At 39.3% G+C, this 8,359-nt stretch overlaps 1 pseudogene; it reads right to left on the bottom strand.

The window, feature by feature from the left end:
* Positions 1-5,805: 5,805 nt before the first annotated feature.
* Positions 5,806-7,377, bottom strand: LOC129076656 (ras-related protein Rab-18-like; annotated as a pseudogene).
* Positions 7,378-8,359: the final 982 nt, after the last annotated feature.

The raw sequence follows: 8,359 nt of genomic DNA, 5'->3' as shown, positions 1-8,359 counted from the left end.
GGGGGTGCAGGGAGGAGGGGGAGAAAAGGGAGAAAAAAATGGAACAACTGTAACAACATTATCAATAAAATATACTTTTTTAAAAAAGATGGCTAAAATGAAGTTGGGGGGTGGGAGTTGCGCCTAAATTAATTTTTGCATGCCAAATTTAAAAATGCCAGCTCTACAATTAAACTGAATGAATGGGAAGCACATCTTCATTGGAAGTTAGAAGCTTCTAGAAGGAGTACGGACAGACTTTTTAAAACTTTTTAAAGTTTTAATAAAAAACTTTAGAGTCTGCCTCTGAACTAAAGAAGACTTCTGAGCTAGTAAGTGCCAACATCACATTCCTTCCCCTTCTACAGTTTCTCCACTACATTCCTTGCTCTCAGAGTTTCCTTGTCTGGACTTGCCTGCCCTTCCCCTCCCTCCTTCTTTCACCTTCTGTCTCCTCTATCCACTACTAGTCCCTATTGATATAGGGAAAAAATGAGAATAGGAATTCAGACAAAGATAATCTAGGAATTCTAGCAGCTCCCTTTGGAGAAAAGCTGGTCTCAGGAGGAGGGGAATAAGGGATGGTATATGTTCCTTAGGCTAGAAGGAAGTTAATGAATCTACCTAAAGATTTTTCTGGTTTTCTCCTGGTCCCTGATGGTTCACAAAGAAATTTAATATAACTGTTAGAACATGTAATCCTGGCTATTTTGACCTGTTCCAATTAATATACTTACTGTTTTCTGGGAGCAAAGCAACAGAATAACTAAAGTTCACTGGAAAACTCCTGCGGAGGAGTCTGTTCACCTTAGGAAGGATTATAGGAGACTGAAATGGAATTTAGAAGGAGAAAAGAATCAGAGGCAAGAATGTTGTTGCTCCAAGGACTATGAAAGGGTGTTTCCCTTTCTTCTTACTAACAGTTTAGTAGAAATTAAAATTACCATGAAAAGGGGAAACTACTAAGGCCCTTGTAGATGCTGGGACTACGTTATCTATTTTTAACCACAGCCAACTAAATTGCCTCCTCCCTAGAGTGAAGCTTCTGTGAACAGAGTAGTGTTACCTGCGAACCTGGCGAGATTGCTGGGAAGTGGGGAGACGTCAGGAAGGGCCGGAAACGGCAGGGCTAAAACTGCGGCTGGCGCGTGTTAAATATCTGTACCTGGGAGTACAGGTAAACAAAATAGCGTGACTCCTGACAGGGCAGGAGGAAGCTTGCACAGAATATGCATGAGCTAAAAAGGCCACAACACACAAGTACTGTGGAAGTTAACACGGCGACAAGGGGAGGGACAGCCCTGCCAGTCTAGCTGGGATTGGCTGAAAAAGCAGGACGCTTCTGGAGTGCATAGGATTTGGACCCGAAGATTTAAACAAAGGGCAGGCAAAGACTTGGCCCCTTTTTCCCCTTCTGCGCCCCCTTGGTCGCCTGGCTGGGGAAGCAGCTTGCGGACTGAGTCCCGTGCACTGGGCCGCACGCCAGGGACATGCGCCCTGGTGGCGGCCTGCTGGACGCTGCAGCTCCGAGCTCCACGGGTCCCAGCTGCATCCCTGCTCTCACTGTGAGGTCTGTGCATGAACATGCAGGCCAGGACACTCGCGGGTTTGGGGGTGCAAGCGGCCTCAGGCACTGGGTCCCACAGAATGAGCCCCCGCATGTAGCGGTCCGCGGTGGCCTCAGGCCCCAGAGTGGAAAAAAGCTGCCGCGAGGCGATGGCAGTGCCAGCCCCACAAGTGCGCACTGCGAGAAAGGAGCCATTCATGGGGCAGCCTGAGGCCCCAAGGGACACATAAGCACGCAGTGCGTAAATGACCCACGGGCACGGACGACAGGGTGCGGACTGGCAGGCGGGGAGTGGGCGGCAATGGGGGGAAATTGGGACAACTGTAATAGAACAAGAAAAAGAATTAATACATTTTTAAAAATGAAGCGGGAGTTCTGGACACTGTTTCTGGTTCTGATTGTAGGTGGATTCCTTCTATGTTTTACAAAAAAGAGGAGCTTGAGGCCGTGGGATCTCCTGCTCCCCCAAATTGGGCAACATTCTAATAAGACTTTTTTCCTTCCCCATCAATCGTGGTGTTATACCTGTATTTGGAGGCAGGTGGCTGAATCCCATCCTGTTTGGTAACAGGAGGAATATTGTATCAAACAATGACTGTTTTTAAATCAGAACCTGTCCCCTTTCAACTAGGGAATGTTAAGGGGCAATATATATTCCAATTCACCTGATAGGGCAAGATTTTTTCTAAACCAATGACACCCACATATCCTTCTTCCAGAAGGGTGAAATGTATTTAGAAGTAAGTAAATCAGATACTAAACCAATAGGGAAGATAGTAATTGTAAAGGAATTTTTACAAGAGGAGAATAATCTTGAGACTGAAGTTTTGTTTCAGGATGTTCTAATGCAATTCCAGGCCTTTCCAGTCACTGATACCCTTTCTGCAGCAGCTGGAATTAAGCCCAATATACAAGATTACTTTTTTAAATTGGCTTATAATTCCACATACAAGTCCCTGTGATTCTTCTACTTTTCCAGTAAAAACAAAACAAAACAAAACCCTCAATAGGAAAAGATGGAGATTCATACAGTCTCATAGCAATGCATAGTTATTCCCAAACATAATGTGGTTCCGAATCCACATAACCTATTACCAGGTATTCCTGTGGACTGCCAATATTTTTCAATGATAAATTTATGTAGTGCTTTTCCAGCTTTACAAAGGAAAAAAAAAAAGCCAAAATACCTCTTTGTTTTCCCCTGGGAAGATTACAAGTTTTCTTGGACAGTGATGCCTCAAGGATATATGGAGAGTCCCACCTATTGTCTTAAATACTAAAAGCTGATTTAAATGATGTTAAATTTCCTAGAGATTCCACTCTAATCCAATACGTAGATGGTTTAGTTTGATGATCTAGGAAATTACTAAACTCCCAAAAAGACACAATTAAGATATTACAACAGCCAGCTATAAAGAGACATAGGATATCAAAGGAGAAGCTCTGATTCTATTTCCCCAAGTAAAATACTTTGGCTATCTGCTGTCTAAAGACAGACTACTGCCTTGGCCCGTGTAGCTCAGTTAGTTGAAACATCCTCCTGTAACTGAAAAGTTACATGTTTGATTCCTGATCAGAGCACATGCCTGGGTTGCAGGTTTGATCCCTGGTCCAGACATGTACAGTTCCCAACTTGGGTGCATACAGGAGGCAACTGCTCAATGTTTCTCTCTCACATTGATGTATTTCTCTCGCCTTTTCTTTCTCCCTTACTCATTCTTTAAAAACGATGGAAAATGTCATCAAGTGAGGATTTTTTAAAAAGTCAGGCTACTAATTAACCCTGAAAGACTCATAGGAATAACACCTTTTCCTCTTCTAGAAAACAAGCAAACAGCAACACACCACCACCTTAGAGGATTTTAGGGTTGACTGGATATCATCACAGCTGGATTCCAATGTTTTACTAATGGCCCAGCCTCTGTATGTCTCATTAAAGTCAAATTGACCCGATTCAATTCAATGGAACCCAGAGGAGAAACAAGCTGTAAAATCTTTTTTTTAATATTTTATTTATTTATTTTTAGAGAGGAGGGAGGAGAAAGAAAGGGAGAGAAACATTGATGTGTGAAAGAAACATTAGTTGGTTGCCTCTCGCATGCCCCCAACTAACAACCCAGGCATGCGCCCTGACTGGGAATCAAACCAGCAACCTCTCAGTCCACAGGCCGGCATTCAGTCCACTGAGCCACACCAGCCAGGGCACAAGTTGTAAAATCTTTAGAGATTTGTCTAGAGTTCCCACGCTGGGACACCTTCATTATGAACTTTTGACTTTTTATACATAAAAATGAAGGAAATGCTTTTAGAAGTTTTATCTCCAAGACATACAAGTCATATTATAGTCAGCAATTAGACTCACTAGCCAAAGGACTTCCTCCCTGTATGACAGCCATCTCTCTATAGACATGTTGTGTAGTCCAACAGAAAAGATAGTTATGGGCTCTCCTTTGTTTATGTTCCTCATTCTGTTGAGTCTACATTGAATTCTCATCACATTCAACACTTTTTCTTTTTTGCACCTAAGGAGAGCAGGTTATATTTATTCAAAATCTATAAAAAGTTACAATACAAATCAAACAAAATTAGTTTTTAAAAGTTAAGGGGCTAATATGTATCCAAAAGATTATTATATAGCCCAAGAAGCAAAAAGCAATAAACAGAAATGTCAGTATAGACACCACATGAATATACAAATATACAGTTTTAGTGTAACACAAACAAATCTTAAGTATGTGTGTTGGCTAACTTTTTCCAACTAAAAAGCAGTAAATTTTTTTATACTTGGCAAAAACATACACACTGCATAAAACCTTTAATCACATGTAATGAGATCTAACAGGTATGAACAAAGTAGAATGTGAGGTTTTCTTAAGTGAAGATGGACATTTCAAAAAGAACCTGACTTAAAGTAAATCCATTATCACATGTATTGTATGTAAAGAGAACCCACAAAAATGCTTATCTTTTGCAACTGCATACAGAGAACAAACTCCCCAGAAATTTGTTTTATTTCTGGTATTATAGTGACCTGACTGAAAAGAAAAATACTTATTTGAGGACTTAAATAGCAAAGGTCAATGTGAATTAAGTAACATATAAGTAAAAAATATATATACAGTGTACAAGAGCTAGAGGTTAGAAACTTGAATGCTGTGGCAAAGATGTATTAGTCTGTATAAGTTGGTTTTGACAAAATATTGACTCCTTGTTACAATAAGTTACCAAAATTGTCATTACAACAGTATTTTCTCATATACACCAAAATCTGGAAGCAATGTCTTTCTCAAATTGTCATTTAGTGGATTTTTTTTCCCCAACTCTCAAACACAGGCATAAGTGTTTGAATATCAACAAGCAATTTATGGAAGTCATAAGATACAACTATTCATAAACATTACACAAGCTTCAATGGATGTACCTGGGCAAATACCCACCAACGCTTAGAGCAAAAGGTATTGGTTTAACAAGTGTTAAGTACTAACATGAGCCACATAAACACACTGTTCGTGTTCTTCTGAAACCAAAGTAAGGAAAAATCTTATTGCCATTCTGTCAAAAATCACATACCTGAAAATGCTGCACAAAGGGTCATGAATCCAGTGTACACATATCACAGACTTAAAACTCCAGTGAGCTATTCATTGAAGTAAATTTAAAAGACTAAACTTCTTTAAACTTCTTTAAAAGTTCTTAAACTTCTTTAAATAGCACTAATATCAGTGCTATTTTAGAAGAATCATCAGAACAGAGATTTACTTATAAATTGGCCTGGACTGCATCCTATAAAGGGAGTTCTGCTTAGTAGTAAAAGAGAATCTGTCCACAGACATCCTAAGAAAACTGTAGAATCATTTTCTTTGTTATTCCTGAAGAAATTCACCAGATAGGATGATACCTGTAATTTCCCAGTAGTTTTAGGAATTCTACATACCAATTAATTCACTAATTGATAGGAGAATTTAAGCAAAAAGAAGACCAAAAGCAGACCTTGTTCTCAACATATATTAGGTAGGTGTATTTTTAAAAATCACATGATAAATGTAAATCATAAAATCAAGCATACTTAGAAAGGTACACCAGTGTTATGTTACATTAAAAACTGTAGACTGCAAACTGTGTGGGCTTACCATAGCACTTTACCTGAGAAAGCCAAGGAGTGAGATTTCTTGCAAATATTTACTCCCATGATACAAAACAAATACGTACAAACTGCAATGTCCCTAAAATAGCAGTTAGAGTTTATATAGAGAAAGATGTCAGTATCTGATCTAATATGCAGGAGACGGCATTTCCCGGAGTTTATAACACAGAGCAATATCCTCTACAGGCTCCTGCTCCATGGCTTTTTTTCCCTGTGTGAGAGTTTGACTCCTTTATTCTGGCTCTCACTTTCCCACAGTTCAGGAGTCTGAATGATCTGTTCAATGAGTTCCTGAAAGGCATAGTGTACACCATCACAGGTTTTTGCACTTGCCTTTATAAGTAACACAGAAAGCTTTCATGCAAATCTCAGGCCTTCATTTCTATCAACTTCATGATTTTCCTTATCAATTTTATTTCCAACTAGTATGTTTACTATGTCATTTCTCATGTAGTATGTTTCAAATTCATTTAACCAATTATCCAGTATAATAAAGGTGTATCTCCTTGTGACATCATATACTAATATAACACCCTGTGCACATCTACAGTAATTGGGAGTTAATGTTCTGAACTTCTCTTGACCAGAAGTATCCCATATTACAAGTTTAGCCTTATTTCAATCCACTGAAATTGTTTTCACTTTCAAGTCAACACCTATTGTCGCTGCAAGTTCTGGATCAAAATTATCATCTGGGAATCTTGAGAGCAGCCTACACTCGCCCACGCCACTTTCACTGTCGATGAGGATCTTCAGGGTGGTCAACACGTCCCGAGTCACCCTTACCCTTGTCAGCTTTGAGGGCAGCCACCACAGTCAGGCTCTCAAACCTTCGCCCAGAAGGGGTGCCCATGCATGTGCCTCAACACTTCTGTCAGTTGACTGGCTCTTGGCTTCTGCATCTAATTTTACTTGAAGTCAATATAACAGCCTTAATCCAGCAACTTTGCTACCTTCTTTGCAGGATGGAGACATCCACGATTGCATTTTGCTTACTGACCATCTTCTTGCTCCAAGGAATAGTTTTCAGGAGACTCCTATTGATAATACTGATTTAATTTGGTTTACAGGTGAATTTTAAAAAAAAACCAGAGATGTTATCTACCTAAATATGCAATAACTTCCATGTGGACATAAGTGAAGATTCTTATTTATCTGAATAAGATCTACCCAACTAGCCTAATTAATTGTACTAACTCAGGCTTGTCAGTTGGCCAAAGATTAAACAGCCAATATTTACACTGATAACAGCTATACCTTTGGTGTAGCTCACAATTTTAGAATATTGTTAAAGCAGCAAGGCTTATTAATTTTCTCAGGACAGCCCATGAAGAATGGAAAATAGGTTGTAGAATTACTAGGTATCATACAGAAATTGAAATAATTGGCAATTATTAACATTCCAGGGTTTTCTAAAGCTGCCACCATAGAAGCAAAAGGAAATTATTTAGCTGATGCTGCAGCTAGACAGGCAGCATCAAATAGCCAAATTACCCACCTGAGAATACTCCTTACTTCCTATTAAATTAACTTTGAAAATCTCTTTTATAGTTCCACCAGAAAATTGCAGAACAAAAGAAAATATGGCAACAAAAAGAGGGAGTTACTGTCCCAGGCAAACAGATATGGCTTGGACCCAATCAGAAACCAATCTTACCTATAGGAGCTTAGTTACCTGTACTGTCATGTGTCCAAGAGCTAAAACTTTAGAGTTCTTAAAGACGAGTTCATGGAGTGAACAATATTACTGCTACTTTAGCTCATAAAGTATATAGCAGATGTTCTATATGTTCAGATGTAACCCTGGAAAATCATTCCATGGCTCCCAAAGACATTTTCTGCTAAAGGTAGCTCCACTTGAGATATGGTAATTAGATTTTATCCAAATACTACCATTTCAAAATACAAATATGTGTTAGTTATGATTTACTGGTTGAGGCATTCCTTGGGAGGAAACCAAAGCATTAATGGGAGGTAAATTATTATTAGAGGAAAAAAATTAATTCTCAGTTGGGGAATTCCCTCTGAGTTACACTGAGAGGCTCATATTACTAAACAATGCAATCCATTTGTAATATTTGGCTTACTCTACAGAATTTTCATTGTGCCTATGACCCCCAGTTCTCTGGATTGGTGAAAGATATAAATAAATGGTACAATTAAAACCCAACCAGGTAAATTTTCAGAAGTTTTTAATCTCCATTGACCAAAAGCTCTCCCTACACTGCTCCTCAACCTGAAATGTATGGTAAATGTAGTCTTTCTCATTGTGAAATAGTCACCAGCTGCCCTATGAATCTGAATGAAGGGACATGTGAATCAACTTTACTAAAAGGAGACATTGTGCACTATTAGCAAGGGCTCATTAACCAGCTTGTAGGGACTGATAAATTAGTAACATTTATTTTGTTATTGATAGAGAACAAATTCTTGCAGTATCTTGAGGAAAAGAATTCCCTGAGACCCTCATGGGAGGATGTGGCTCTGTAGTAAACTTTACTGATGATATAAACTTAAGGGAGCTCCCCTCCTGACTTCCCAATGTCCCATCTCTATCTGTCCCACCATGGAAATGGTCCAGTCTTGCTCTCAGCAACACCAAGAGAAAAAGCCAGTGTCCACAGAGTTTCTGCTCCTTATTAAAGTCCAGCCCAGTCCAACATCCTGTT

This window comes from Pteronotus mesoamericanus, unplaced genomic scaffold (genome assembly GCF_021234165.1).
Source record: "Pteronotus mesoamericanus isolate MK-2021 breed Mesoamerican mustached bat unplaced genomic scaffold, CSHL_Meso_final contig_639, whole genome shotgun sequence".
NCBI lineage: Eukaryota > Metazoa > Chordata > Mammalia > Chiroptera > Mormoopidae > Pteronotus > Pteronotus mesoamericanus.
The sequence above is the reverse complement of the archived record's forward strand: the minus strand, read 5'-3'. Positions and strand labels throughout refer to the sequence as shown.